The sequence below is a fragment of the Rattus norvegicus genome, chromosome 9 (assembly GCF_036323735.1).
Source record: "Rattus norvegicus strain BN/NHsdMcwi chromosome 9, GRCr8, whole genome shotgun sequence".
In the NCBI taxonomy this organism is placed as follows: domain Eukaryota; kingdom Metazoa; phylum Chordata; class Mammalia; order Rodentia; family Muridae; genus Rattus; species Rattus norvegicus.
The window spans coordinates 89,163,356-89,172,435 of record NC_086027.1 but is presented as its reverse complement, the minus strand read 5'-3'; the positions used below and the strand labels follow the sequence as shown (position 1 = coordinate 89,172,435).

General features: G+C 42.5%; 1 long non-coding RNA gene across 1 annotated transcript; it reads left to right on the top strand.

The window, feature by feature from the left end:
* Window positions 1-3,587: 3,587 nt before the first annotated feature.
* Window positions 3,588-8,144, top strand: LOC134480397 (uncharacterized). The gene is made up of 2 exons (XR_010054824.1): window positions 3,588-5,907; window positions 7,639-8,144. It is a non-coding gene; the product is annotated as an uncharacterized LOC134480397 (long non-coding RNA).
* The last annotated feature ends 936 nt before the right edge of the window (window positions 8,145-9,080 follow it).

Below are 9,080 nucleotides of genomic sequence, written 5' to 3'. Positions count from 1 at the left end.
GCTCTATGCAGCTCTTCTAGTAGTTGGAGTTTGCAATTCCTCTGCAAGCTTTCCTCTCTTAGCTCTTCCACAGTGGCTAATAGTCTCCACAACCTCTGCTTCCTGTAGCTCTCTAGAGCCCTTCAATCACCCTCTAGATCAGTGGTTCTCAACAACCCTAATGCTGTGACCCTTTAATATAGGTCTCCATGTTGTGGTGACCCCCAGCCATAAAATTATTTTCATTGCTACTTCATAACTATAATTTTGCTACTGGTATGAACTGTTATGTAAATAAATATCTGTGTTTTCTGATGGTCTTAGGCAATCCCTGTGAAAGAGTCATTCAGCAACCCCCAAAGGGGTCTCGACCCACAGGTTCAGAACCATGGCAGTAAATGTTACTGCTGGATGTGCATGGGGCCGATAGCCAGGAAAATCACCCACTGGTCTTTATTATATAAATATCAGAAATGGGCAATAAAAACATTCACAAGAGACTTTACTGGGAACTAATTTGAAACATGTTGGTAGGCATAAGGAAACAGCAGTCAGGGAGGCGGTTCCTCAAAATAACCCAGGATGAAATACACCACTGGTTACTATGATATGCCAGTCAGTTACTTGTACATAGGAGCCGTTATGGGTCAGGGAGGTGCTTCTCCCAGTAGGAGTGGAGACTGCTCTAAGGAGATGATGGCTCATCTGGAGTGCTGCACAGAGTTATCCTGAGGTCATCTCAAGCTGCTATGCACTGTGAGCTAAATGAAACCGTTCTTCCTGCAAGGTAACACAAAGCAGGTGGCCCCAAGACTGATACTGTCAATGAAACAAAGCCTTGGCTACACAGGTGGCTGCTACAGCCACAGAGATTTCCTGAAGTCTTCTCTGGTGTCTGTGGTTTGATGTTTCCCTGAGCAGCTGTGAAGTGTTCATAAGCTCTTGCGGCCATGATAAGTCAGAAAGAGAAGGCTGTTTGACTGACAACTGCACTATCCTCGTGACTATGGGGCCTTCAGCATTGCGTCCAGCTTTCTGGAGCTGAAGTAGTATTGGTCACAGTCCTCCTGGACTCAGTATCTGCAGGAAAGAGCAGCAACAATCCATCTGGTTTCCACTTGCCTTGAAATAATCATTGCTTAGGGGCAGCTGCTATGATGTCCCTGCAAAGGAAAAGAGTGACAGCTGTCAATCAAGGGGCTACTCTGCATGCAACTGAAATCTTCCATCTTGAAAAGGGAAACCATTTTAGGAGTGCTACAACAAAGATTAAATGTGTACTTATTTTTTTCAGCACACTCTTCTAATAACTCTTAACATCCAGTTAAATAACGTTGGAAGGGTTAAGTACTCCCTGAACTGTCTAGCCCAGTGTCTCTTTGCATCCTCATTTCTTTAAATTAATATTATAGTCATAACAAAGCTGTTGGCACAATGTCCCTATGTGGCAAGAATAGAAGGTGGGCATTCCTTCCTTCGAAAAGTAAAGTTAGTAAGAACAGAACATGCCCATCCTCTTCAATTCCAAAGTTAAAGTTTTCCAGACTTGACTCCCTGCCTCTCTCTCTCTCTCTCTCTCTCCCTCTCTCTCTCTCTCTCTCTCTCTCTCTCTCTCTCTCTCTCTCTCTCTCTCTCTCTCTCTCTCTCGCCTCTGCAGCAGTCCAGGAAAGTTTGAAACATTTTTCTCTCTTTTTATTGTACTAAAGATCAAATCTTACTGGCAAGATATTATCTATGTATATAAAGACAGTTAGTTGCTAGGCAGACCAAATGTCACCAAGTTTACCTGTGTGATGCCTCTCACAGGGTGAGCAGTGAGTAACCAAGCCTCTTCCACTTTCTCCTAAGACCTGAGGAGCTGTTCTGAGACTGGTGCGAACTAATGACTATCCTTGAGCCTGTTTTTGTTCCTCAAACTTCCCTACAATATCCATACCCTTATATTCAAAGCTCTCCTGACAGCTCCCCAATCATAACCATAAGAAAGAGATTTGCCATCCAAACCTCATCAGAATGCAACCATCATGCAGACAGTAGGTCACTGGGCTCTGCAGGAGTACCAGGGAACTCAAACGCTATCCGACTTGAGCAAAAGTCTTGCTGAACTGCTGTAGACACTGCCCTGCTGTGATAAACATTGTAAGAAGGTGTCTGATACCTTAGCCATAAGAATGTGTGTGTCTGTTACTGTACTTATGGTTCACAGGTACAGCATCAGTCACTGTAGCTAAGCCATAGATTAGTTGGTCAATCAGCTTCACAGACACTGTCTAGGTTAGTTGAGTGTGAAGAACAACATGCAACATAGTGTCCAAAGGGCTCTCTGTGTTTTGTTATTCATTTATCTTGTCAGTGAGATATAAAGCAATACATATGACAATTATATTAAATTACATTTCTAATGTTACATATTATAGATGATATACATTACAAATAAATATTATAAATAAATATAATATATAACCAAGTATACTTATATATTATAAGGACTATAAGTAGAGTTTTGATTATGCCTTAATATTTTTGTGAAATTATAAGATTCAATATACAATTGTGTTAAAGGGTATGATTTGATCTTTAGTACAATGAAAAGGAGAGAAATGTGCCCCAGACCATTTACAACCTCAGAAACTAGGTCTGTAACAACTCTCTTTTCTGTCTAGAAAAGGGACCATGTCAAACAAAACAGACTAGACATTTTGTAATTTTTTCATTATTTATTTGTTTATTTATTAATTTATTCATTCATTCACTTTACAACCCAGTCACAGTCCCCCCTTCCTTTTGTCCTACCCCCCAAACACAGTCTCTCTCCCTATTTCCCTCTCTTTCTCCTCTGAGAATGAGAGAGGACTCTCCCTGGGTATCATCACCCCACCCTGGCACATCAAGTCACTGCAGAACTAAGCATATTCTCTGCCACTGAGGCCAGACAAGGTGGTTAGTTAGAACAGGATTCACAGACAGACCTCGGATTAAGGGATAGCCCCTGCTTTGGTTGTTAGGGACCCACATGAATACCAAGCTGCACATCTGCTACCTATGTGCAGGAGGAGTCCTAGGCCCAGCCCATGATTGTTCTTTGACTGGTGGTTCAGTCTCTGGGAGCCCCCAAAGGTCCAAGTTAGTTGATTCTGCTGATCTTCTTGTGAAGTATCTATCCCCTTCAGGTCCCTCAATCCTTCCCCCAAGTTGTTTTTGTAAATTTAATTGTTTGTTAAGTGCTATGTAATTTTATTACCAAGAGGTAATATTTCCATGGTGCAGGAAGGCAGCTCAGTTGGTAAAATGTCTGCTGTGCAAACACGAGAATTTTCAATCCCCGGCCCTCACATGAAAAACAAAAGCTGGGTATATGCCTCTCACCCCACTGAGGGTGTGAAGAAAGGCAGATCTCTGAATCTCATTGGTGACCCATGCCAGCTGAACTGAAATCAACTTCGGGTTCAAAGAGACCTTGTCAAAAACAGGAAGGAAGGAAAGAAGAAAGGGAGGGAGGAAGGGAGGGAGGGAGGAAGGGAGGGAGGGAGGGAGGGAGGGAGGGAGGGAGGGAGGGAGGGAGGAAGGAAAGGGGAGGGAAAATATGACCCTTCCTACCTTGACCCTATGCCTCTGCACAAATGAGCATGCTCTCTCCTACACTAAAAAGTACATATACTACACTCAATACAGAGAGACAGAGACAGACAGAGAGCACTACACACACACACACACACACACACACACACACACACAGTGTTTACCATTTCAGGCTAGTAATCATTTTCAGTGTCCTTTAGGATCAACAGAGACATTTCCAAGACATTTTTAAATGACACCTTCCTTTATTAATACAACCCTTAGGGAATGTAAAGTGGGTAGTATTTACCGGCATGTTATTTAAGTTGCGGGGAAATCTAGTCCCCAAAAGAGTATTCTCTGGCCTGGATCCTCGATGAGACTTTTCCATGCATCTTGTCAAGGTTAAATCAGCGGCCCAATGTTTCTGTGCTTTGTCAAAAAAGACTTTTTTTTCCTCCTGGTTGTGTAGGTCTGAATGTAAGGGCTTCATCTTACAAGTCAATTTCACATCCTGCCTTGAGGCTGTCTGTTTTGCACTTCCCCGATGTTATAAGTCTTGTTTACTGATTTTGTGCCTGACTCCGAAAATTTATGACCTGGGAAGAAATGCCAGCCAAGACTCAATCGGCAATTTATTTTCAGCGCACTGTGAGTGAGACACCAAAGAAACATTCAGAAGTATGGCACCTTGAAAGAAGTGTGGGGCGTTTTTCTCCTTTTGAGTGAAGTTCTGCATACATGCTAGTAGTTCGTAATGGAACTGAGTGTTATTGCCTACAGAGCTCCACCGTGTACCCATTACCGAATTGTTAGGGCTTTGCCTAGCCTCAGCGATGACATAACAGCAACACCACAAGCTTACTATTACTGACGTCAATCATGTGACCCCAAAAGCGAGTGGCTGGAGCAAGGGTCATAGATGCTAACATGAATACACTAGAGGCTGTCTGGTCAAATTGGATATGTATCTGGTGTGTGTGAGCTTCATGAAATCTCTTTTGAACAAAAGTGTTCTGTTTAGATTTGGATGTTGTTTTTTCTTACTCTACTTAGGCCTTCTTCACAAATGTTTATTGCCACCTATATTGTATCTTCTTTTTTTTTAATATTTTATTTATTTACTTTATGTATGTAAGTACACTGTAGCTGTCTTCAGACACACCAGAAGAGGGCATCAATCCCATTACAGATGGTTGTGAGCCACCATGTGGTTGCTGGGATTTGAACTCAGGACCTCTGGAAGAGCAGTCGGTGCTCTTAACCACTGAGCCATCTCTCCAGCCCTATTGTATCTTCAAAAAGATGTTTCCTGCTCACTGTCTAAGTCCTTCCAGCCTTGATCTTATCTCTCACCCATTTAATCATATAGTTTCTTAATTCTAGAACATTTCTAGGAAAAAAAAAACAGTATAAGATGGGAATCTAAGCAGAATTTAGTGGCCCTGATATTTCGATGCATTCTAGTCTTGACAAATGAACCGAATTATAAAGACAATGTTTAAGCAGTCACTCTTGTAGCCATGACAGAGTCGGAAAAATGTGCCACCTCTTGCTAATTAACTGTTGTTTCTTTTGTTTACTGAGTTTTAATTTCCTGCTTATGAAAGGGATTTGTCATTAAAGATCCGCTGCTCTATTCAATTAGTGTGCCGAGAAAGCTCAGAAGGGAGGCAAACTGGATTGTCTAATTACCTAAGTTGTGCTAACTAGCCCCACGTGGTAAAGCCCTCTACCCTTTGCAAACCTTGAATTCATAGCCTCTCAAATTAGCAGTTGCTTTCGGTTGCAAGGTCCTAATGAAGGAGACTGTCATCTGCCCACATCCGCCTGGGTTCACAGCGATGCTGTTAACGAGGCCTCTAGAGGGCGATCCTTCCTAATTTTCTTAGGCTCTGGGTCTAGAGGCAGGGGCTGGAGTGCTCACCGTCTCAAACCGGGTAACCATCGCCCGTTGAGGGTCACAAAACAGAAAATGTCACTCAGGCTTCTAAGTTGCCTGTGTGGCACATCAACAACGCACTTGTCAGTTCTCACACCATCGTCTTCCACTGCCATTCCTTCATCGATACAATGTTGATTCAGGGAAGTACCATCCATCCGTGTAGCGAACCATGCCATCTTCCTCGGGGTACTTTATCTTCATGATCCATATGAACATACTAATTCATTACATGTCCCACCTGGAGGATGATGTCACAGGTGAGGCAGGTACAGGATAGAAGGAGGCCTGTCATTGGAGGAGAAGGAAGGATGGGCGGGAGATAAGTTTGAAGGAAGGGGAGGAGACTAAGGGAGAGGGAGAAGGAGACGGAGAGAGGGGAGAAGCCATGGCAGGTGATGTTAAGATTCTGCTCTGTGTATTTACAGGTTGTTATTAATGTTCTTAAGGGATGGATGGTACTGGGCTTTGTATGTTTAAGTGGGCAATTATATCTTACCAATTGGATCTAAGATTACTGTGTTGTGTGTTCTTTTATGTGAGGGTTTGAGTGTAGGAAAGTGTGCGGCTGGGCTGTGTTTCCGCCAAGATATCTGCTAGATATCTTGGGGCACCTGTGGTGAGGACCTAGCGGGTAAAAAGACCACAATACATTTTTATTTTTATATTTTTACAACAACACCCACCTTCCTGGCTATTACTTGGTTTCGTTTTCTCGAACATAGATTTTACAGCACACATACACACAAATTAAATCATTACTAGTAAGCAATATGCTACCTAAAAAATGTGGGTAGCCATGTACAGTGAACACATACAATATGTCATACCCGTTCTTAGAAGTCAAAGTCCCCCAAATCATTTTCCAAGGGACTCAATTCTCCTTGGTAAAGACAGATTGGAACCCCCAAGTTTTTTTTTTTTTTTTTTTTTTTTTATTAACTTGAGTATTTCTTATATACATTTCGAGTGTTATTCCCTTTCCCGGTTTCCGGGCAAACATCCCCCTCCCCCCTCCCCTTCCTTATGGGTGTTCCCCTCCCAACCCTCCCCCCATTGCCGCCCTCCCCCCATAGACTAGTTCACTGGGGGGAACCCCCAAGTTTTAAAATACTTATCTGAGATTTAGTTGCAAATCCATCCCAAGTCGAGAATTCTACCACTAGCCTCTGCAACTATATAGGGACTCACATCCCACGAGCAGTTCCCAGGTACCAGGAACGGCCTGGTGCCTCAGCTGGCATCGTTTAACGTGGATGTACCTTTGGTGTGTGTGTTTCGTACAACAACTCAGCGAGGTGTCCACTCATTTACCAAAATGAAGACTTGGGGGCTCAGAGATACTAATCGGCCCTGCATTACTTTGTTGTAACTTTGTTTAACTAGAACGCGAGCCACTCTTCCCGACCACAGTCTGTTTTCTCGCCCTCTGCACACGTTATACATCTTACCCATTCCAAATGTTTGTTGACCTTGTTGCTTTAAGGATAAAAGAATTCAAATAAATCTCAGGGAAAAAAAAACAAAACAAAAAAAAACAAAAACAAAAAAACGAAGAATCGATTGTCCTAGTCTCCCCAACTCACATCCAGCAAAACAAACTCAAGTGGCTTGAGCTTTTCTAAACCTTGATTGCAGAACAGAGTGCAGAGATGGTGTTGAGTATGTATAAATTGCACCTTCTGGGATTAGATCACCTACCCTAAAACTTCAGCACCTCCACCAACACCGCTTATGAGCTGACTTTAAACAAAGTACCTGGCCACTCTGGGCCCCACTCTTATCATAGACACTGAATGATAATGTTTCCACAGGTAAAGCTTATATAATTATATGAAAAGTACTTATTGAATCTGGTCAATACTCCATTCATATGTCTTCTTCCTGGTTTTGATGTCAGAGGTGAGAAAGAGGATAACTGACAGGCATTATGAGTAGATCATATCAGCTTAAAAAGACGATGTGCATAGCAATTTAGCTTCTCAGTGAAGCATCTCCTGTAAATAGTTCAGTGTGTGTTCGTGTTTTTCTAGTTGAGATGATTTTCATGGGTTCATAATACTTCCATGGTATATAGACAAGGAAGAAAGTCTACCTAATTTATTAAGTCATATATGAGTTTCATTCAAAAGCCGTTCCCCACCCATGATTCCTTACAGCAAAATCAAAATGCTTGGGAACCATATCTAGCTCCCTTCTGAGAGACACAGCCAAAATACGGCAAATACATAGACGAATGCCAGCAGCAAACCACTGAACTGAGACCAGGACCGCTGTTGAAGGATTCGGAGAAAGGACTGGAAGAGCTTGAAGGGGCTCGAGACCCCATATGAACAACAATGCCAAGCAACCAGAGCTTCCAGGGACTAAGCCACTACCCAAAGACTATACATGGACTGACCCTGAGCTCCAACTGCATAGGTAACAACGAATGGCCTAGTAACAGCACCAGTGGAAGGGCAAGCCCTTGGTCCTGCCAAGACTGAACCCCCAGTGAACGTGATTGTTGGGGGGGAGGGCAGAAATGGAGGGAGGGTCGGGAGGGGAACACCTATCGAGAAGGGGAGGGGGAGGGGTTATGGGGATGTTGGCCTGGAAACCGGGAAAGGGAATAACAATTGAAATGTAAATAAGAAATACCCAAGTTAATAAAGATGGAGGAAAACAAAACACTTTGGAAGTCAAAATTGTCCTTGTAGGGAAAGAAAAAATATCTAGCATGAATCATACTTCCTTTCCATCCAACATTTTGAGAAATTCAATATTTCACCAACAGCTTGGTCTCCATTTCAGCCTAACACCTCTTCCTTCAGAAGTAATGGCCCACAACTTTAGGAGAACTTCCTAACAAATATTATACCTGACAGATAGAAAGTCTGCTGCACAGTATACACAAGCTCCTTGGCCTCTACTAATTTGTCTTTTGATTTTCTTTATACTTAAAGTATCCATTAACTATAAAAGTAACTTTTATTTGCCAGATGTAGTCGTCATCTCAGAGGCATACTACAGAATAAACTCACCCTTTCTAGTTCTTCCTGAACTCTAGCTGGCTGGTTTAACTCAGCTATGCTGGCTTAAACTCCTCTCCAAGCTGATTGATTCAAACTGGTATCTCTCAGCTTCTCACTGGATTGCTCTGCTTGGCCTCAAACCCTACTGCCTCCACTCACTGACTGAACTCAACTGTACAGACTAGAATTGACTCCCAACTTACTAACTCCACTGAACTCAACTGACAGAACAGAATTCCCCTCTCCCTTCCTGTATTCCCTTTCCTGTCTGTCTTGTGAGAGTTGATAATAATTTATTATCACATTATTCATATAATTATATTTATCTCTTATTCCAGCCATGTTGCTTGGTTAAAAATTCCTCTACAATTAACAAAGCAAATGGCAAAGAAGATACACCTTGTAACCAGCTGCTGGAGGTGACACAATTGGTGGGTTCCCCTGCAGGATTGTAGACCTTCAGTTATCTTTTGAATTATTTGTCTGATTACTACTCTGTGTATCAGCACATCCATCTCTTGGCAGTCTTCTTTGTGTGGCTTTAAGCATCTTTTTACAGTGAAATTGACTTCTGGTTATAAGGGGAG